Raw genomic sequence first — 22,895 nt, forward strand, 5'->3', positions numbered from 1 at the left:
GCCTTTTGCGGGGCATTGCCCAAAAGAAATCAGCTCTTTTACCTGTAAAAAAAAAAATACAAACAACCCCCCAACAGTAAAACCCACCATCCAAACAACCAACCCCCCCAAAAAAAATTCAACCTAAATAAACCTAAGCTCGCAGTCTATTGGCTGATTGGAACAGCCAATAGAATGTGAGCTCAATCCTGAAGCTCAATCCTTTTGGCTGATTGCATCAGCCAATAGGATTTTTTACCCTTTAATTCCGATTGGTTGATAGAATTCCATCAGCCAATTGGAATTCAAGGGACGCCATCTTGGATGATGTCATTTAAAGGAACCTTCATTCTTCAGTAGACAGAAGAGGATGCTCTGCGCCGGATGTTTTGAAGATGGACCCGATCTGCGTCGGAAGGATGAAGATAGAAGATGCCATCTGGATGAAGACTTCTGCCCGCCTGGAGGACGACTTCTTGCCGCTTGGATGAAGACTTCTCCCGGCTTCGTTGAGGATGGATGTCCGGTCTTCAAAAACTGTAAGTGGATCTTCGGGGGTTAGTGTTAGGGTTTATTGGGTGGGTTTTATATTTAGATTAGGGTTTTGGGCAATGAAAAAGAGCTAAATGCCCTTTTAAGGGCAATGTCCATCCAAATGCCCTTTCCAGGGCAATGGGGAGCTTAGGTTTTTTTAGATAGCATTTTATTTTGGGGGTTTGGTTGTGTGGGTGGTGGGTTTTACTGTTGGGGGGTTGTTTGTATTTTTTTTTTACAGGTAAAAGAGCTGATTTCTTTGGGGCAATGCCCCGCAAAAGGCCCTTTTAAGGGCTATTGGCAGTTTAGTTTAGGCTAGGTTCTTTTTTTATTTTGATAGGGCTATTAGATTAGGTGTAATTAGTTTAAATATTTGATCATTTATTTTTATTTTGTGTAATTTAGTGTTTTATTTTTTTTTGTAATTTAGTTAATTGTATTTAATTAATGCAATTTATTTAATTTTAGTGTAATGTTAGGTGTTAGTGTAAGACAGGTTAGGTTTTATTTTACAGGTAACTTAGTATTTATTTAAACTAGGTAGCTAGTAAATAGTTAATAACTATTTACTAACTAGTCTACCTAGTTAAAATAAATACAAACTTAGCTGTGAAATAAAAATACAACCTAAGGGCTCCATGTACTAAGCCGTCAATTCATCCGTCATTGTAGACGCGGATAAACTCGCCGTTACTCGCCGCGGGCGAAATGGTGTCCGCTGTCGCTATGTACTAATATTCCCCCGATAAATAGACAAGTCTAGCCCGCCGCGAGCAGTTGCGGATTGTTGATAAATTTGACGCCTCGCTCGCCGCGACTAAGCTGATGTACTTAACTTTCAGTTGAATTGTCTGGCCAATTATTAACACGTGACATGCAAGGTGTCACGAACATCATAGTAGTCACGGGAATAGAATTTTGCTCCTATAAAAGTTCAACTTATCTAAACAACTTTATTATTGTTCAAAATTTTTTGAAGAGTGATAACAGAGCATTATTTTTGTAATATTTATTTACAATTTGGATATGGCTTCATCTGGATCTGATAATATATAAATATTAATATAAAAATAATTATAAAGATTGACAACTATACAATACAAATTTAAAATATAGATTACTCTTTAATTACAGTTGACAAATTGGGCGCAATTTATGTACATGGAAATGAGAGACAAATTAGACGCCAGTTATGCTATAAGTACAATGCTGATATTACTGCCTTTTATATATGTCTAGACTGGCGTCTAGATTGACTTTCCTATTGTTTTGTACCTTGCCCGCCACCTAAAAGGTGGCGAGGCAAAAATAACGAGGTGGGAGCGGAAATTGTAGCGAGCGGACAAATAGATTTTTTAGTACATTCGTTTTTGGCGAGTTGGTGGTCAAATGTGTCTAATTACAGTGAAAAATGGAGCGGTAGCAAGGTTTGGCGGATAAGTACGCTCGCAATTTTAAAGATGCGAGTTTTAACATAATTGACGGCTTTGTACATATCAGTTTGCGAATTTTGACGCGAGATTTGTTGCGGGTAGCTCGCTGACTGCTTAGTACATGGAGCCCTAAGATAGCTACAATGTAACTATTAGTTATATTGTAGCAAGCGTAGGGTTTATTTTATAGGTAAGTATTTAGTTTTAAATAGTAGGTTTTATTTAGATTTATTTTAATTATATTAAAGTTAAGGGGGTTAGGGTTAGACTTAAAGGGACACTCAAGTCAAAATTAAACTTCATGATTCAGATGCAGCATGCAATTTTAAACAACTTTCCAATTTACTTCCATTACCAAAATGTGCACAGTCTTTTTTATATTTACACTTTTTGAGTCACCAACTCCTACTGAGCATGTGCAAGAATTCCCAGCATATACGTATATGCATTTGTGATTGGCTGATGGCTGTCACATGATACAGGGGGAGTAGAAATAGACATAACTTTGCAATTTATTTAACAAAAATCTACTACTCATTTGAAGTTCAGACTAAGTGCTATTGCATTGTCTTCTTATCATGCATTTGTTGATTATGCAAATGTACAGTGTTGACTGGTCCTTTAAGTTTAGGGGTTAATATATTTATTTAGTGTTAGTGATGTGGGAGGCCAGAGGTTTAGGGGTTAATAACTGTAGTATAGTGGCGGCGGTGACATTGGGGGCGGCAGATTAGGGGTTAATAAATTTATGTAGGTGACGGCTACGGGGGCGGCAGATTAGGGTTTAATAAGTGTAGGTATGTGGTGGCAGATTAGGGGTTAATAAGTGTAATGTAGGTGTCAGCGATGTCGGGCGCAGAAGATTAGGGGTGTTTAGACTCGGGTTTATGTTAGGGTGTTAGGTGTAAACATACATTTTCTTTCCCCATAGGAATCAATGGGGCTGCGTTACAGAGTTTTACGCTCCTTTTTTTGCAGGTGTTAGCCTTTTTTTTAGCCTGCTCTCCCCATTGATATCTATGGGTAAATCGTGCATGAGCACGTAAAACCAGCTCAAAGAAGCGCTGGTATTTGTGTGCGGTATGGAGCTCAATGCTGCCATATTGCCTGCTAACGCCGGGTTTTTGCAAACCTGCAATAGCAGCACTATTAAGGGCTAGATTTATTAACGCCCTACGGCTGCAAGTTCTCAGAAGAACTTGCTCGCCGTCATTTATCAAGCAGCGGTCACCAGACCGCTGCTTCCCTAGCCTCTTCGCCACCTCTAATGTGGCGAAATTCAATCTCCTCGGTCTAGTCAGACCGAGGAGATTGACAGCTCCTGCCCGCGCACAGCTAATCACGCGCGGGCAGGAGCTGTCAATCTCCTCGGTCTGACTAAACCGAGGAGATTGAATTTTGCTCGTGTGCAATGCCGAATACCTGCGGGTATTTTCGCCCCGCCACAGGAGAGCTGAGGTGTACAGGGGCGCGTATACGCGCCCCCTGTACACCTCAGCTTTAATAAATCTAGCCCTAAAGGTGAGCGGTGGAAATAACTTGCAAGTTATTACCGATCCGCTCATAACGCAAAAGTCGTAATCTGGCCGACTGTCTTTTTTATGATTATTTTTTATTTATATCCAACAATGGGCACATTAGTACAAAGTTGTGGGACAGAATACCACAGAGAGCAGGGTGTCAGAAAATACAATAAACAACAACATAAATAGCAAAACCAGTCATATAAGTAACAATATTATGTAGTCTGTACTAATATCATGCCTAAGATTATCTGTGGGTTAAATAATTATCACCCACAGAAAAGAACAAAATTCAGTATGCACCCATTGTTGGGGTTTTCTTATATTAACAAATCAAAACTGAACAAAAACAAACAAATATAAAATACAAACGTATACATTTCTTCAGAACAACAGTTTCACAATATGTTATAACATTTTAAAGACATTAAGAAATTAAATTGTTGCAAAACACTTGCATAATTCAATTAAAGTTTAGAGTAGGCAGAGGTATATTTAGTAATTAATGTGATGCTATTTTTAAAATAGTCAAAGTGTAGATCCTCTAGGTCTATTAACCATTTGGAATATAATTTTATTAGATCTATTTTACCCAAATTTGAAATAAAGGCTTTATATAGAAAAGAGGTAGACAGCAAACCTGTCTGATATAACTTGATTACTGATTCCAGTAACTCCAGTGACCATTTCTATTTCTCAAAAAACTTTTTTCTTTGTTAAGAAGTGTCTCACCTGAAGGTAAGCAAAAAATTATTTATTACTTAGTTCAAATTCTTGAACCAAATGTTCAAAGAGCTTGATGGAGTTGGTTGTTTTGTCCTTGAATTGGAGTATTAATTTAAGTTCTTTTTGAGACCATTTCTTAAAAATCTTTGAATCCAGACCAGGTTCAAAGTCAGGGTGCCCATGAATAGTTATGAAATTAGAATCACAGTTATCAATGTCTAACCCTTTACAGATTTTGTTCCATGCCTTGACAACATTAAAGATAGTGTACTTTGGGATATTCATTTTAAAATGTTGGGAATACGTAGTAGAGCTCTAAGTGAATGAGGCAATGAAGCTCTCTTCTACTTGGTAAGTAGAGATGTAGTCACAACCAGTTAACCAATCCAAAGTGATTTTAGCCATACTAGACCAATTCTATATTTGAGTGCTTATATAAGTGCTAATCCACCGTCCTCTTTTAACCGCGGGAGCCTTTGTATAGAGATACAGGCTTTACCTGTACCCCATATGAATCTCGTACAATGTGTAAATCTTAATGATATTAACATCTAAAGTGACTTTCTTTCATACATCACCAAAGTAAATAAATTTCCCCTTTTTCAGACAGGAATCAAACTGTCAGGTCGTAGGTCGGTCCCAATAGGCTAAACTCGTCTTAGCAGTTATAATCCAATAATCTCGGACCTCTGTAGTTGATTAGCAAATTACCAACTCCATAAATTATGTGACCAGTTCAAAAGCCCAGGAAAAACGACCCCCTCCCCTTGGGCTAGACCCTATATATTCCCATTCTCTCATCTAGGAGGAGTCATTAATTATAATATTTTAATCATTGATTAACATAAAATTAATTAGATGAAATATTATTGTTTTAACAGTAGATGGCTCTCGCATATAGGGTAAAAATATTGGAAAAACACTTATTATATTTATGTTTACCCCAACATTCCTAAACTACAATCAAGGTTATAAACTGCACTTATTTACAGAAATAAGCGACTAGCTGGGGCCTAAGCAAGTAAACTACCTTGAATAAGGAAAACATATTGATATGAAACTTCTCAGTCAGCAAGACTGAGGAAAACAAAATTCAATGTAATAATAGCTGAGCCCTGGTTAAGCTTAAAACAAGAAAACAACATGGAGTCTGTTCTGTCATGAAAAATTCATGACAAATGGGAGTAAAAATTTCTTTAACAGACCCTGAACCCATATTTTTTCATTTTGATTCAGATAGAGCATGCAATTTTAAACAACTTTCTAATTTACTCCTATTATCAAATTTTCTTCGTTCTCTTGCTTTCTTTATCTGAAAAAGAAGGCATCTAAGCTATTTTTTTGGTTCAGGACCATGCAAAGCATTTGTTTATTGGTAGGTGAATTTACCCACCAATCAGCAAGAACAACACAGTGTGTTCACCAAAAATGGGCCGGCATCTAAACTTACATTCTTGCATTTTAAATAAAGATACCAAGAGAATGAAAATAATTTCATAATAGGAGTAAATTAGAAAGTTGCTTAAAATTGCATGCTCTATCTGAATCACAATAGGAAAAATTTGGGTTCAGTGTCCCTTTAAGTCTTTGTTACAAAGGAATAAGTGTACATTTTGAATAAGAAAAAAGATCTTGGGAAACAAGATTATTTTGATCAAGTTTATTTTTGCAGAAAGAGTCAGAGGGAGTATCGACCAGTCACTAAGTGAAGCACAAATTTTAGCCCAAAATTGAGGATAATTCATTTTTAGAGAGCACTATTCCAAGGTATTTTATTTTCTCTGCTGCCAAGGTAAAAGGGTTATCTATTAAGCTGTCTTTGTGCTTAATGATCCATAATATCTCTGATTTATTGGAATTTATTTTATAGCCTGAGAAAGTGCTGTAAGTTTTTAAGATGTCTAATAGCTTCAATATTGTTTCCTTTGTGTTTCTCATAAAAAAGTAATATATTGTCAGCGTATAATGATATTACAAATTTCCTTTTACCTATCAGCACACCCTCTAACTCATTCCTGCAAAGCACTGCCAATGGTTCTAAGGAAATATTGAATAGAAATGCAGAGAGCGGACAGCCCTGCCTTGTCCCCTTCTGAAGGACTATATTTGGTGTAGTACCACCATTAATAATAAGGAAGGAGGTAGGCGTTTTTATTTTATAAAGTTAAAAAAATGACCAGTCAATCCAAATTTTTCTAAAGAAGTAAATAAATGGTCCCAGGATATAGAATCAAAAGCCTTTTTGGCGTTTAATGTAATCAGGGCAAAGTCTAAAGATTTTTTACTTTTAGGCTGTCGGGCATAGGTTTTGGAGCAGTGATATTCCATAAAAAAAACCTGTTCTAATATTCTTCATCAACGTTCTCCCTGGCATAAAGCCAGATTGATCTGGATGTATAAGGGGGCCTATAACCTTTTTAAGATGATTAGCTATGATAGACGCAAATAATTTATAATCATAGTTAAGTAAAGAAATAGGACGATGAGTCCATTAATTCAGCATCCTTTTTTTTAATATTAAGACAATATTAGAAGAAGTAAAAAGATTGGATGACATGTTATTTTGCCTATAGTAGTGTTAAAGAGAGACATGAGGACTTGTGTGACTTAATCCACTAGGTAAAATGGGGGAGCTGACGCTCTTAGTTGCAGAAGAGGACTATGATGTTATCAGTATAACTGAAACTTGGTGGGATGATTCACATGACTGGGCAGTTAACTTAGAGGGGTATACATTATTTAGGAGGGACAGGAATAATAAAAGGGGTGGAGGAATCTGCATGTATATTAAACCTGACCTTAAACCTACAATAAGGGAAGATATTTATGATACAAGTGACAATGTAGAGACCCTGTGGGTTGAAATAAAGAGTGGGGGGAAAAATCCTAAAAAAATGTTACTAGGAACATGCTACAAGCCTCCCAACATTAGTGACCCGGAGGAAACTCAACTATTTATCCAAATAGGTAAGGCTGCTAATAACAGTGCTGTAATTATGGGAGATTTTAACTACCCTGATATAAACTGGGCCAATGAAACTAGTAATTCAGCTAAGGGGGATAGATTTTTAAATGTTCTCAGGGATAACTTCTTGTCACAATTAATAGAGGAGCCAACTAGGAGTAAAGCTATATTGGATTTAGTGCTATCAAACAATACAGATATAATATCAAACATAGAAGTTAAAGAACATTTGGGTAACAGTGATCATAACATGGTCACATTTGAAATCTCTTTTCATATGCAGTGTTTTAAAGGCTTATCTAAGACTTTTAATTTCAAGAAAGCAAAATTCAACGATTTAAGGAAATCATTAAATAATATAAATTGGGACAATGTATTTTCTAATAAAAATACAGAGGATAAATGGATAATATTTAAAAATTTGTTAAATAAATATACATATCAATACATACCATATGGTTATAAAAATAAAAATAAAAAACTAAGCCGTTATGGCTAAATAAAAATGTGTTAAAAGAAATTAGGAAAAAACGTAGGGCATTTAAATTATTAAAAGAAAATAGTACAGACTCAGCATACAATATTTATAAGGAATGTAACAAAGCATGCAAAAAAGCAATCAAATTAGCCAAAATTGAAAATGAAAAATTAATTGCCAAGGATTCTAAGTCTAACCCTAAAAGGTTCTTTAAGTACATAAATAGCAAAAAGTCTAAGAAGGATAATATAGGTACATTAAAATGTGTGGAGGGTAGCATGATAAATAATGACAGGGAGAAGGCTGAGGTACTAAACCAGTTTTTTTCTTCAGTATACACAAGAGAGGAACCATTGAATGATACTTTGGAACAGAATAGAACATGCCAGTCCATACCACTAACTGGGTTTTGTTTAGAGGATATCAGGAAAAAACTAAAAAATATTAAGGTAAATAAAACTCCAGGCCCAGATGGAATACACCCAAGGGTGTTAAGTGAACTTAGCACTGTTATAGACAAACCTTTACTCTTAATTTTTCAAGACTCATTATCCTCAGGCATGGTACCCCAGGATTGGCGTAAAGCTGATGTGGTGCCACTCTTCAAAAAGGGAAGCAGGGATGATCCAGGAAGCTATAGACCAGTTAGTCTGACATCAATAGTGGGGAAGATATTTGAAGGGATTATAAGGGATTATATTGATGAGCATATTCGTGTAAACAAGATTATGAGTTCTAATCAGCATGGCTTTAGGAGAAATAGATCATGTCAAACTAATCTAATTAGATTCTACGAGGAAGTAAGTAAAAATATAGATAAAGGGGAATCAGTTGATGTGATATACTTAGATTTTGCAAAGGCATTTGATACAGTGCCACATGAGAGATTAATGCACAAAATTAAGGGACTGGGAATAGCTGAAAATGTTAGCTCATGGATAAATAACTGGATAAAAGATAGGGAGCAACGAGTAGCAGTAAATGGATCATACTCAGATTGGACAAAGGTAATCAGTGGCGTCCCCCAGGGATCAGTACTGGGCCCTGTTCTTTTTAATATTTTTATAAATGACTTGGAGCAAGGATTAAATAGCGACATCTCTATTTTTGCAGATGATACTAAGTTAAGTAAGGTCATTAGGTCAGAGCAGGATGAACTCTCTTTGCAAAGGGATTTGCTAAAATTAGAACTATGGGCAAGTGAATGGAAAATGAGATTTAATACGAAAAAATGTAAGGTTCTACATTTTGGAAGTAAAAATAAGCAGGCTATGTATTTTTTAAATGGGACAAGACTTAGCCAAACACAGGAGGAAAGGGATTTGGGAGTAGTAATAGATAACAAGCTAAAGATGAGTGCACAATGCAGGGCAGCGGCTTCAAAGGCTAATAAGATACTAGCATGTATTAAAAGAGGCATTGATTCAAGGGAGGAAAGCATAATTCTGTCATTATATAAAGCCCTGGTAAGACCTCACCTTGAGTTTGGAGTGCAGTTCTGGGGACCGATTGCTAAAAAAGATATTGCAGAACTAGAAAAAGTTCAGAGAAGGGCCACAAAGCTAATAAGGGGATTGGAGAAATTAACCTATGAGGAGAGGCTAGCCAAACTGGGTCTGTTCTCTTTAGAAAAAAGGCGCTTGAGAGGTGACATGATTACTTTATATAAATATATTCAAGGCCCATATACAGAGATGGCAGAAGCTCTTTTTATTCCAAGAAAATTGGTTCTGACAAGAGGTCATAATTTAAGGTTGGAGGAAAGGAGATTTAATCTCCTGCAACGGAAACGTTTTTTCACTGTAAGAGCAATAAAATTGTGGAACTCATTACCAAAGGAGGTAGTGAATGCCAATACCATAGATACATTTAAAAATAGTCTGGATAAATTTCTGTATATAAACAAAATTCATGGATATGATTGCTAGTATTAAATGGGTCACATTTTAATGGGGTTATTTAAGCTTAACTGGAGCTTTTTGTAAGTATTTTAGATTTGTATAGGTTGAACTCGATGGACTTCAGTCTTTTTTCAACCTTATCTACTATGTTACTATGTTACTATGTATGTATGATTTTGTAGAATTTCCTCCAATTATCCTTAATTGGGTGCTCTATATATGTTGTATACTTATTTTTAAGCTGGTTAGCTAATTGAAATTATCTCGCTTTCAAACATTATATATATATATATACAGGACCGTCTTTAACACAGGGCAAAAGGGGCAGCTGCCCAGGGCCCAGTCTCTGTTGAGGGGCCCAAGAGTCCTAAAAAATAAATAAAAAAAAAATAAAAATTTATGGTTCATACAAGACTGCTGATGTGACATGGGGAACACACACATTCAGTCCTAATACTTTCACAGTCAAAAGTACTCTGCTTATATTTAAAAAAAAAAAAAAAAAACTGTGCCAGACTGTGCTGGTGTCATGTGACATGCCAAGCTATTGCCATGTGCTGTTTTAGATGTGCAATGTGCAGCACTGAATACAAAGCCCTAACTCGGCATCCAGCCAATCCCACTGCATCAGAAAAGGTCCTACTGGGGTTACAACTGTTACCAGGTAACTGCTCTGGTGGTGGGGATTGTTTCTGGGTAGGGCTGACTGTAGGCGCATGCAGCAGAAAGCTGGAGCAGCAGGCATGTGAGGATTTGAGCATCTGTGCAGCTGCATACACTGCTCTCTTCAGTCTTGAGGCTGTGTGACTCATCTCACACTGTATCCATGCAGCCTTGAGCAGACAGCATCCAGTCTGCTGGTCCCCTTAGCCCTGCTCTTTCTGCTGTGGCCCTAAGATCAACTAACTGAAGTTTGTTAGGGGAACAGTGCTTTGTAGAAAGGTGTTAGTGGGGAGAATAAGTGAGTGCACACACGCCCCTTTTTCATGCAGCATTGTCTAGTGCAGGGTGAGAGGGAACTTGTTCCTAGCAAAGAAGTGACATGTGCTGCTGTGGCTGATGTATAGTGTCATGCTGATACTTCACAGATTAATGTAAGGTTTATTTTTATAGTTTTTGTTTTCTCTCTGTCTCAGATTTTACAGCTTCCCATAGTTCTGCTGTTCCAGTCAGTAAACTTATATTTGTCTGCACCTCCATGCTTCCTCCTCAGTCTTTACCTTGCTTTGCTCCTGTTGGCTGCCCTAAATCTCTTTAATCAGCTAACCTCACACCAGAATCACATTCAAAAGAATATTAAATGAATCTACAGTGGAGGATTTTATGTATTTATTTACTTATAAGTACTGCGTACGTCCAGTTTCACATATTGCAATTTATTTCATTTTTTTTTTAAATGATTAGCCCAGCAGTGGACAGTGTGTTTTAGATTCACATGTATATATTTTAGAATCTGGGTTCTGGATGCGCCATATGTCTAAGTTAAAAATTTTTTAGAAAAGTTCCGGAAAAAAATTGCTTCTTTATTATTTCTGTTGCTATTTTTATTGTGTAGCCTGGGTTGGGCTGTCATATTAAAATCCCCAGCTAGTATTAGGTTGGCATCCACATATTGCAAAAGGTTCACATATAATATGTCCCAAAAATCCGGTGCATAGATGTTACAGAGAACATAGTGAGTTCCTTTAATTAAAACCTCTATTATTAAAAAAATCTTCCATCCTTATCAATAGCTTGTGTTAGTATTTGATAATCTACATTTTTCTTAAAAAGGCATGCAACCCTTCTTTTCCTTTTGAATGCAAGAGTGGCAATTACCTCTCCAATTCACCCAAACTTTAGCTTTTCTATTTCCATTGAAATTAAAGGGACGGTCAACACCCAGGAAAACTTTATCCCATACCTTAGATCCACAAAAAAAAAAGAGCCTGCACTGCATCCCATCTTCAATACCACTAACGCTATGTGTCTAATCTTCGAATGAACATATAGTTTTCAGCGGTAGATATGGCTGCCTAACTCCCCCCACCGTTACGTAGGAGGCTTCTTTTTAAAGTCTTCAACCAATCAGAATCAAATCCTAGGCTAGATTCTTTACCCGCGTTCACGGAGACACTTTCTATTTCTAATAGTGAGCAAACTAAAATTATAATGCGCATGCGCATTAGAAATAGAACAGCGTCTCTGTGAATTTAAAAAAAGAAGGGGACGGAGGAGAAGGAGTTTTGCGGCCATATGTACCTCTGAAAACTGTATTGGCTTTTGATGATTAGATTTATAACGTTAGTGGTATTGAAGATGATATGCGGTGCAGGCTCATCTTTTTTTGTGGTTCTGAAGTATGGGATAAAGTTTTCCTGGGTGTTGACTGTCCCTTTAAATGAGTCTCCTGTATCAGGGTAATATCTGGGGGAAATCATTTCATATACCTAACAATTCTTTTCCTTTTGATTGGAGAGGTAATTCCCCCTACATTCCATGAGAATAGTTCAATAAAATCCTTCATAGCTTAGCAGAGGAAAAAGCAAAACAGAAAAAAAAAACCCCCACAAAGAACCAAACCGGATCATCCATCTTGTCAACCCTGGTTGATTTTTAGCTATAGCGGAACCTTTTTTTCCCCCTTTTTTCCTTTTCTTTCATCCCTTAAGCCTATTGTGAAGCTGCAGGCTTATCGTCTATTCTTAAAATAAAATCTCTAGCTTCCTGTGGTTTATTAATTATTAACATTTTGGAGTCAAACCATATTTTAAATTTTGCGGGTTATATCAGAGATACCTGTATCCCTCGGTTTATAAGTTGGGTACAGTATGGGGCCATCTCTTTCCTTTTGTTTAAAGTTTCCTCTGAGTAATTTTGGAATATTAATATACGATTTCCATTAATTAATAGAGGGTCATTTATTCGATACATGCTGAGAATTTGGATTTTATCCTGGAATTCAGACATTTCAACATTACTGGTCTTTTTTGGATAGCTGCATCTCCTTGAGATCTTAAAGAGCCCATCCCATGAGTCCTTTCTATAGAAATGGAAAGCTTGTCTGTAGGCGTGTGTGAAGCAAATTTGTCATTGTATTCTGGCATTTCTGGCAGACCAATAATTCTAAGGTTGTTTCTACGTAATCTGTCTTCCAGATTATCTAGTCGTTTTTGGAAGTACTGCAGTTTTTCCTCCTGTGCTCTAATAATCTCTTGTTGTAGGTTGCTATTGTCCTCTAAGTCTCAGACTCTATTCTCTACTTCAGAGATTCTTATTGCAAATTGTTTTACCTCAGTTGAGAGTATGTTTATTTCTTTTTTAGTACCGTCAAATTGGGGCAAAACAATATCCGATATTTGTTTCACTAAACTATTGGTGTCAATGTATAGGGCAGACTGGAGAGTGGTTTTGTTAGGACCTTCCATAGCTAGGTCTAAGCTATTACGCATTTTTTGTCTCTCTGTTTAGGAGGCATTATAGGTGATTTAAGTTTGTTTGAGCTTATATACTTATCCATATACTAGAATAATTGCAAAAACACAGCCAGCTGAAACAAAAAAAAAGTGAGAAAGCAAACTTGTGTATCATATACAGTAAGTGTGACAATCAAGTGAGGTCTACTCAGAGTGAGTAGAAATACTATAAAGATAAGAATTATTAATATTCTTATTATGTAAGTAAAACTAATTTGTACTTTTCTTTTTTTTCTTCCTTTTTTCCTTTTACGTGCATGTAGACAAAACACACAGGCCTAGATTTAGAGTTTGGCAGTAGCCGTGAAAACCAGCGTTAGAGGCTCCTAACGCTGGTTTTAGGCTACCGCCGGTATTTGGAGTCAGTCAGGAAAGGGTCTAACGCTCACTTTTCAGCCGCGACTTTTCCATACCGCAGATCCCCTTACGTCAATTGCGTATCCTATCTTTTCAATGGGATCTTTCTAACTCCGGTATTTAGAGTCGTGTCTGAAGTGAGCGTTAGAATTCTAACGACAAAACTCCAGCCGCAGAAAAAAGTCAGTAGTTAAAGGGACAGTTTACTCAAATATTTTCTCCCCTTTAATTTGTTCCCAATGATCCACTTTACCTGCTGAAGTGTATTAAATTGTTTACAAGTAGCTCCTTTACCCTTATATTGACATTTGAAATGGTTAATTTAGCATGTGGTATCCCCACCTATTCTGAAAGTTTGTGGCCGCGCGTACCAGCTATAGATAAGCTTTGTAAACACAGCCAGCAGAAGAAATTACACTCCCAGTGTGATAAAGAAGAGATAAGGTAATAAAATGTTGATTTTCCATTGTTCTCTCAAAGTATTGGTGATTGTTTTAAGGACAGATATAAGATAAAGAAGCAGGTATATGTGCACAATGTGATACAGTAATGAGATCTGATTATACCTACAAGCTCAACCTATTTTATTAGGCTGTGGCTTCAAAACACAAAATCAGAGCTTTAATATACAGAAATAAACCTTAAAAAGCTAATTTTCATAAATTTTTTACTCTGCAGTTGGTAAAAAAAGCAATTGTAAACACATTAAGGGAAAAACTATTTTACAGTATACTGTCCCTTTAAGAGCTTTCTGGGCTAACGCCGGTTTATAAAGCTCTTAACTACTGTGCTCTAAAGTACACTAACACCCATAAACTACCTATGTACCCCTAAACCGAGGTCCCCCCACATCGCCGCCACTCGATTAAATTTTTTTTTTTTAAAAAAAGCTTTATTGAATGAGTATAGTACATAAATCCAAGAGAATAGAAAAACATCCATAAGAAATACAGACATTATGTGCATAGTAATATTTCCAGGTTATTACATACTGGTATCAGCAATAACAATAGTTTTTAAATGTCTCTTCCTTACTTTTCTAACTCATTGTGCAAATGTAGGCTCATAACATTATACTGCGCATTTAAATCTAGGCTTGTAAATTTTTGCAAAAGTTCGGGTATTACTTCATACCCCAGGAAGAAAAGACAGAGAAAAGGGAGAGTAGTGGGGTTATGGGTAGAGAAGGGGAAGGGAGAGAGAGGGAAAAAAAAAAAATTTTGTGAAAGGGGGGGAGGGAAGGAAAGGGGACGGGAGTCAAAATTTTAAGCGACTTACGTCCGACCTCAGGTATTCTTTCATTATGGGGACTGCCAGATCCCCTCCAGGATATATTGGGTAGTAGCTTTCCCAAAAGGAGCAGCCACTTGTTTACCAGGTCAAATTTGGTCTGGGAGGGCTAGTAGAGTCCCCTGCCCTCCCAGATCAGAACCATATGTTCATGCGTTTCCAATTTCCCAGTCTTGAGGTAATGGTACCGTTCCAAACTAAGCAGATCGCGGACTCCATGCTTCCATTCACCAAGGTTTGGAGCCTGTATATATTTCCAATGTTTTGGGACCAGGCCCTTGGCGCAATTTAGCATCAATAGGAAAAGCTTATGTTTGGCTTCCACCATTATCTTGGGGAGGTCGTGATTTAGTAGGTATTTCGGATTAGGTGGTAGGATGATGTCAAGGAGTCGACTACATTCCTGAAATACCCCTTCCCAGAAGACAGTCGTGGGCAGGTCCACCATATGTGCATAATTGTCCCTTCTTCTCCGCAGCCCCTCCAACAATCCCCGCACGCATGCGGATAGATCTTGCGGAGCCTCTGTGGGGTCAGGTACCACCGGCTTAGGAACTTAAAATGCATCTCCTGCAGCCTCATAGAGACCAAGGTTTTTTTGGCTTTGTTGAATATCCCCAGCCAATCCTCTGTTGTAATGTCAGAGTTTAAGTCTGCCCGCCAGGCATCTACATATGAAGGCAACGTCTCCTTGCTGCTCACTAGGAGTAATTTGTATAACCGGGATATCAAGTGGCCAGGTGGCTGCGCCATGGTGCACATGGATTCAAGGAGAGTTTTCTCCCTTGTGAAGGGTGTAGTATCTCTGTGGCCACTTATGTAGTGGTGAAGTTGTGCAACCCTAAACCATGAGGAGAATAGCCAGTGGTCCCACTGCTTCAGGCTTTCTTGAGTCCGAAGTTTCCCCTCATGGAAAGCGTTTGAGATTGCTGCTTCCGCTAGAGCGTATGGTTGTTTCAGGTGTTGAGATTTGTTTACCAGTGCATTGTCTGGATTTTCAAAAACCGGTGTTACCGGTGATTGGGCAGTAGACATATGGTTATGTATTTTAATCAGGGCATCCCATTCCTGAAACACATCTCCCAGTAGGGGGTATTTACGTAGTAGGGGTGGTCGGTTCTCACCTGATATCCACGCGAGGGCACCAATATTACCCCTCTGTAGAATTTCGCAATCTAACTCCACCCATGCTCTGTCTGTTTTATTATGGCACCAGTGAACCAACCGTTGGACAAGTATAGCCCTGAAGTATGTCTTCAGTGAAGGGACCCCTGCTCCTCCCTTGTCCCTAGGAAGGAACATTGTTTTTTTGTTGACTCTTGGCCGAATGCCATTCCAGATATACGCTTCTATTTCTGATTGAATCTGGTGGATTAGAGGTGACGCTGACAGGAGAGGTATTGCCTGCATTACATAAAGGACCCTGGGCAGTACATTCATCTTGACTGCGTGGATTCGGCCCATCCATGAGATGGATTTATTCTTCCATCTGGTCAAGTCCTCCACCACTGCGTCTCTGATCTGTTTGTAATTTATTTCAACGCTGTCTGATACCACTGGGGTCAGTAGTATCCCAAGGTATTTCAAGTGTCGTCCTGCTATTTTAAGTGGTCATAGGGAACAGGTCTCACAAAAGACCTCATCTGGGACCATTATGTTCATGATCTCTGACTTAGTCAGGTTGAGCAAGAAATCAGAGACTTTTCCAAACTCCGCAAATTCCATCAACAATGCTGGTAGGGAGGTAGACACGTCAGACAATATCACTAGGACGTCGTCAGCATACATGGCTAATTTATGTTCCCGTCTACCGACTACCAAGCCAGAGATGTCAGGGTTGTTACGTATTCTGCAAGCTAGTGCCTCCATAACAAGAGCAAATAATAAGGGGGACAGGGGACACCCCTGCCTCGTTCCATTAGTAATCTGAAAAGATTCAGATAGTGTGCCATTGACTCTCACCTTGGCACTTGGTGTAGAGTACAAAGAGAAGATTGTATTCACAATACCGCGTCCAAATCCCAGTTTGTGCATAGTATGTCGCATGAACAGCCAGTTGACCCGGTCGAAAGCCTTTTCGGCGTCTGTAGAGACCAAGGCTAACGGCACTGAGTTGTTCCGGGCATAAGATATCAGTTGCAGTACTCTTGTGGTATTGTCCCGGGCCTCTCTACCCGGGACAAATCCCACCTAATCTGTGTTGATCAGCTTTGGTAGTAGTTTGGCGAGACGATTGGCTATGGCCTTTGCCAGGACCTTAACGTCCGCGTTAAGGAGCGAGATCGGCCTATAGCTGCTAGGTTGGTTTTCCGGTTTCCCCGGTTTATGAATAACCGATAGATACGCTTCCAGCATGGAGCTCGGTTATGCCGCACCCTCCTGTAAGCTATTGAACATCTGGAGCATCTTAGGTGCTAGTTTGTCAGAGAAAAGCTTATAGTATCGCATGCCAAACCCATCCGGTCCAGGGCTTTTGCCCCCCGGGAGGAGCTTAATGGCCAACTGAATCTCCCTTAAGGTAAATGGGGCCTCAAGTTGGTCCGCTTCTTCTTGTGTCAGCTTTGGCATGTCTATTTTGTTTAAGAATTCTAGTATTCTACTTTCCTGGGTATCTACGGGTACCTGGGCAAGGTTCTCCTCTTGCGTATTGCGCAGGTTGTACAGAGATTCATAGAAACATCTAAATGTGTCTGAAATTGACGCGCCATCATGACGCTTGTTACCATTGCAGTCTTCGATCTCATAGACATATGTTTTGAGTCTCTGGCGCGCTAATGCCCTCGCCAGGAGCCTTCCAGCTTTGTCACCTTGTTCAAAGTAATATTGTCTAAGCCGGAGGGCCTTAGCTTGTTGTTCAGTTTGGATATGGTTTAATAGTGCCGCTCTTGCGTCAGCTAGAGCTGCTTGCAATGTGTTATCTGCTGGTTGGGCTTTATGCAGGGATTCTGCCTGTGCCACCTTTTGAAGTAGGGTGTCATAGCGAGTCCGTTGTTCCCGACGGAGGGCCGAGGTGTGCTTAATTAAGACTCCTCGCAGGACACATTTATGTGCTTCCCATACCGTAGTGTCAGCCAAGGCACCAACTGCGTTAAGGCGGAAGTATTCTTCAATGGTGGTGTCGAGTTTCTTTTTAAGCAACTGATCGTCCAATAAGGACTCATCAAGTCGCCACACAAACGGGGTAATCGGCGCACCCGGCCAGTTGATAGTACATTTTACCGGTGCGTGATCTGACCAGGTGATTTGACCAATGCTACTGCTAGTGGCGATTGAGAGTCCTGCTGAGTCCGTAAATATATAGTCAATCCTGGTATATTTCCTATGAGGATGGGAATAAAAGGTGTAATTTTTGGCGACTGGGTGCAATGTGCGCCAGACATCATGGAGAACCAGTTCTCTCATGTATTTGGCGACTTGTTTCGTCACTCTGTGTGAGGTGCTAGACAAACCATCTGATGTGTCTAAGGTGGGGCAGAATGAGACGTTGAAGTCACCACCCATGAAAACAATCCCTTTTTGGGTTTCCATGGTTCTATTTGTTAGTTTTTTGAAGAAGGTGTCCTGCGCCACATTTGGGGAGTAGAGATTAACGAATGTTACTCTCTTGTCGTATAGGGTGCCAGTCAATATCAAAAACCTGCCATCTGGGTCTCTGATGATCTGCTCCATTCGGAAGGGCACTTCTGCTCCGAAGAGAATTCCCACTCCGTTTTTTTTGGTCGGGCCGGACGCAAAGTAGGCTACTGGGAATTTTTGGTTATACCATTTTGGTTCTCTGGATCTGGAGAAGTGCGTCTCCTGGAGGTACACTATGTCCCCGCCCATTCTCCAAAGGTCTCTAGTGACCAGTGATCTCTTTCCAGGGCTATTAAGGCATTTTGCGTTTACTGTGATAATGTCTATTGAGCGGGCAGTGGCGCTCCCCATTTTGCCGGGTGCCACGTCTAAGGCTCACTGGGGTTAGAAGGGTCAGGTGAGGGCAGGGGGAGAAAAAAAAAAAAAAAAAAAAAAAGGGGGTGGGGGTGGGGGAGGACCGGGTTAGGGAGGGGAGAGGGAAGCAGGAATGGGGAGTAAAGATAGGTAAGTTCAGAGAATGAGCAGGATATGGGGAGGTTTAGTTATTAGAGGAGAGTGAAGAGTAGAGAAAAGTATAAGAAATTGGGAGCTGGGAAGAACTCCCTGCTCAGATATAGGTACGTGTAGGGTAGGGAGTAAGGTAGTATAGAACAGTAAGAGCGTAGAGGTTAACTCTACTTAAATGGAGGTAAAGCAAACAGAAGGGTAGTAACCTTCATGCTCTCAGCAGCAGAAAATATACTTTGAATCAATAACTTATAGATTAGCACAACTAAGTAAAGATAAACTTGACAACAAATACATGTGCATTTAACACCAACTGGTAACAGTTTAATTGACACGCACCATAACTTCAGTGATGTGGTGAGGACCCAGGGGGCAGCCAGCACCATCAGGTGGGTGAGGCTTATTCCGTGTCTATCGGGCTTAAATCTAATGGGTGTTATCTCAAGTCTGCGCCTATGTGTCTTAATTCATGTTAAAGTCAGGGCCAGCGCAGTCCGTCAGTCCATGTCAGGCAGTCCCAAGTCACTTCAGATGTCTAGAAAATGTCTGTATTTAGAGCCTATTCTATCTGGAATAGGGCTGGTGTTTGAGTCCAATGAGTCACATGTCGGTAAACCAGATCTTCTATTTAAGTCAGGATATGGTGGCGTGTTTAACCACCCCTGGATCGACACCACAGTCCAGAAAGTACCCATTTCCCATTCATCTTTTAAGCAAAGTGCGAGATAAAACCAGGCATTGAGCAATAGCATATACATATCTATGGTGCTTTCCAATGAATAGTGCAGTGAAAACAACAATCCCCACCTAGCAATTTAACATTCAAAAGGAACATAGTGCTATAAACAGTAAACAGTGCTAAGATTATTAACATATTTATGGTCATGTGACCAATGTCTTGTGTAAATTTTGGGGCAGTCTAATTATATCTGGTCAGACACAGGCAAGTCACTACCATAATATCAGACCAAGTGCAAAGTGAGACCAAACAGTCAGTTACTACAGATATGGTGCACATCATTGAATGGTATAGTAAGGTCGGCTATAACTGCGCTGTTACAACTCTCTGTATGTTCTATTATACAGTGAATTTCTCAGTCAAGGCCTGAAGGTGATTTGTACATGGTCATTACTGTCCTGAAAAGCAAACATAATGCTGCAGGAAGTAGTCCCACCCCGGGGTACAACAGAATTACGTGTTTGCTCGCAATGTAGTGTTTCTGCTGTCTTTTATGCTATCAGTGCACTATGTCTTACTCAGTATGGTGTTAGTCCTGTAGTGTAAGGCAGTGAGTTTGGAACAGTGCACAAAAAATTAAAAATTAAATTTAATGTTTCCCATAGGGCCAAAAGCCGACTACCCAAGTCAGGACGTGGCAACTTAAGAGTCACAGTCCATCTGGAATTATTACTAAAAAGGGAAGCGTGTATGTGTGTCAGGTAGGTACTCAATATATAGAATTGGGTAATAGAGCAATGAAATCACAGCATTGTTCCCATAGGGCAGTTACACATTCAAAAGGAACTTATAATTTATAAACAGTGACAATGTTAAGGGTGTACAAAGTAATAGCCATGTGACTACGTGTCCTGCATAAATTTTGAGGCAGTCTATTTATATCAGATCCAATGTAAATAAGTCACTGTAATATTATCAAGAAAAAAAAAAAAAAGGGGAAAAGCGTGTCCCATCAGGTTCTTGAGTGGAATGTAGTGTTCTTATACATTATACATATACTTAGCTGCATGTTGCGAGGATCAGGTTCAGCATATAAGGACTGTAGAATGTGGCAAAAATCATGTCCCGGTCAGCAATCCAGTGGTGTGACCCTGTGAAAAGATCAACAATGACCTAGAGAGGCCTTCTCTGAGGTAGGTTCTCGGCTTCCATGTTGCCAGCACCTCTTTGGGCAGGTTCTGCCACTAGGCCCAATGGTCTAATCTGTGTTCCCAGGGCTTGGTTGAAAGCTGGCAGGTCGGAGGGCACCCGATACGTAGCGGTGGTTCCGTCTTTGGATGCTATCAAGCAGGTTGGGAAGCCCCATCTATATGGGATGTCTTGATCTTTAAGCGCTGACGTGAGGAAGCGCAGCTCTCTCCTTTTTTGCAAGGTTGCCGGACATAGATCTGTATAAATCTGTATTTCCACTCCTTCATATGATAAGGATTGCCTGTTTCTGGCATGCTTGAGTATATTTTCTCTATCTCTATATGAGAGGAGCCTAACAATAATGTCCCTAGGTGGGGCCCTGGCTGGAGGTTTAGGCCTTAAAGCTCTGTGAGCTCTTTCAATGTGCAGGTCCTCAGCTTCTGGGTTGTTATTGATATATTTAAAGAGTTTTTGTGTGTACTGAGTTATTTCTGCTGGAGTCACGGTCTCAGGAACACCTCTTATCCTCTGATTATTCCGTCGACTCCTGTTCTCTAAATCTTCAATCCTCTCAGTTAGATTCATTATAGTTGTTTCCTGTGACCCTATACAGTTGGTGTTATGTTGTATATCAGAGCGTAAGACCTCTTGTGATTCTTCAACTAGTGTAACTCTGTGATCTACATTAGCAATGTCCTTTTTGAGCTCACCAAACATGTTCCTCATCTCCATTATGGCATCCTTTATGTCACTCTTAGACGACAAGTGCCTTAAATCATCTTTGGTGACATAATCATACTGTCTGTGTTCTGTGCCTTGAGAGGAAGCTGCTTCAGGTTGCCCTTTAGGGTCTATTGGGTCTTTCTGAGAGTTTTGGGTTGACTCTGTGGATATCAGATAATTATCCATGTTGGAGGAGTGTAGGTTTTTTTGCGGCTTATTACCCCTCTTAGTGGACATAGCAGTGATTAACAGTTAGCGTGGCCTGGTTTATGATGGGCCTGTATTCTGATAGTGATGTATACAGTGGTGGCCGTGTGTGTCTACTTTAAACAGCACAAGATTAGCATTGAGAGAATATAATTACTTTCAGGTAGCTTGCGTGCTGTTAGTAGTTGATCAGGCCTCTGATAAGGTGTGCGCACGCTATTGTAAATTTAGCCCCAGGCCTTTCCTGTGTCCCAGATATAGCCCACGTGTGTTGCGTGCTTAGGGGTATGACTCACCGCTCACTTCACCGGCTTTTCTTCGCTAAGATCCCGTCTCCGGTATCGTTATGTCCTCCGATAAGGTAGGGTCCGGTCACAGGAGAAAGTAAAGGTCTCGCTACGGAATGTAACTCCGCCAGATGCTGCAAAGTCGAGTCCGGTATAGGCCTCAATTCTGCGTGTGTACTTCTTGCTGTAGCTCGGACCTTTAGCAGCGCATACCGCAAGTGCCCAGATAGTCTCTGTTAGCAAGCTACCAGGCTGAAGTTTAGCAGGGCGCGGGAAGAGGTAATCCGCAGCCGCTTGCCGTCCACACTGCAGGCCTCTCCTCCCTCGGCATCTATGTTTCCACAACGGCTTAGTTTCGGTCCCGGTTTAGATCTCTTATATACAGCAGAGGTTTTTGGTGTTTTCTAAGCTGTTAGTTGTGCTTAAGCTTATGCTGAGAGCATTTAGGTATCAGAGCACTTTCAGTGTGTGGCCATCTTCACTCGTGGCCAGGCTCCGCCCCCTCGATTAATTTTTTTTAACCCCTAATCTGCCGACCGCCACCTACGTTATACTTATGAACCCCAAGTCTGCTGCCCCTAACACCGCCGACCCCTATATTATATTTATTAACCCCTAACCTGCCCCCCACAACGTCGCCGCCAGCTACCTACAATAATTAACCCCTAATCTGCCGACCGCAAAGAGCCGCCACCTACATTATAGCTATGTACCCCTAATCTGCTGCCCCTAACACTGCCGACCCCTATATTATATTTATTAACCCCTAATCTGCCCCCCACAACGTCGCCTCCACCTGCCTACACTTATTAACCCCTAATCTGCCGAGCGGATCTCACCGCTACTATAATAAAGTTGTTAACCCCTAATCCGCCTCACTCCCGCCTCAATAACCCTATAATAAATAGTATTAACCCCTAATCTGCCCTCCCTAACATCGCCGACACCTAACTTCAATTATTAACCCCTAATCTGCTGACCGAATCTCGCCGCTATTCTAATAAATGGATTAACCCCTAAAGCTAAGTCTAACCCTAACACCCCCCTAAGTTAAATATATTTTAAATCTTACTAACTAAATTAA

This window comes from Bombina bombina, chromosome 2 (genome assembly GCF_027579735.1).
Source record: "Bombina bombina isolate aBomBom1 chromosome 2, aBomBom1.pri, whole genome shotgun sequence".
Classification (NCBI taxonomy): Eukaryota; Metazoa; Chordata; class Amphibia; order Anura; family Bombinatoridae; genus Bombina; species Bombina bombina.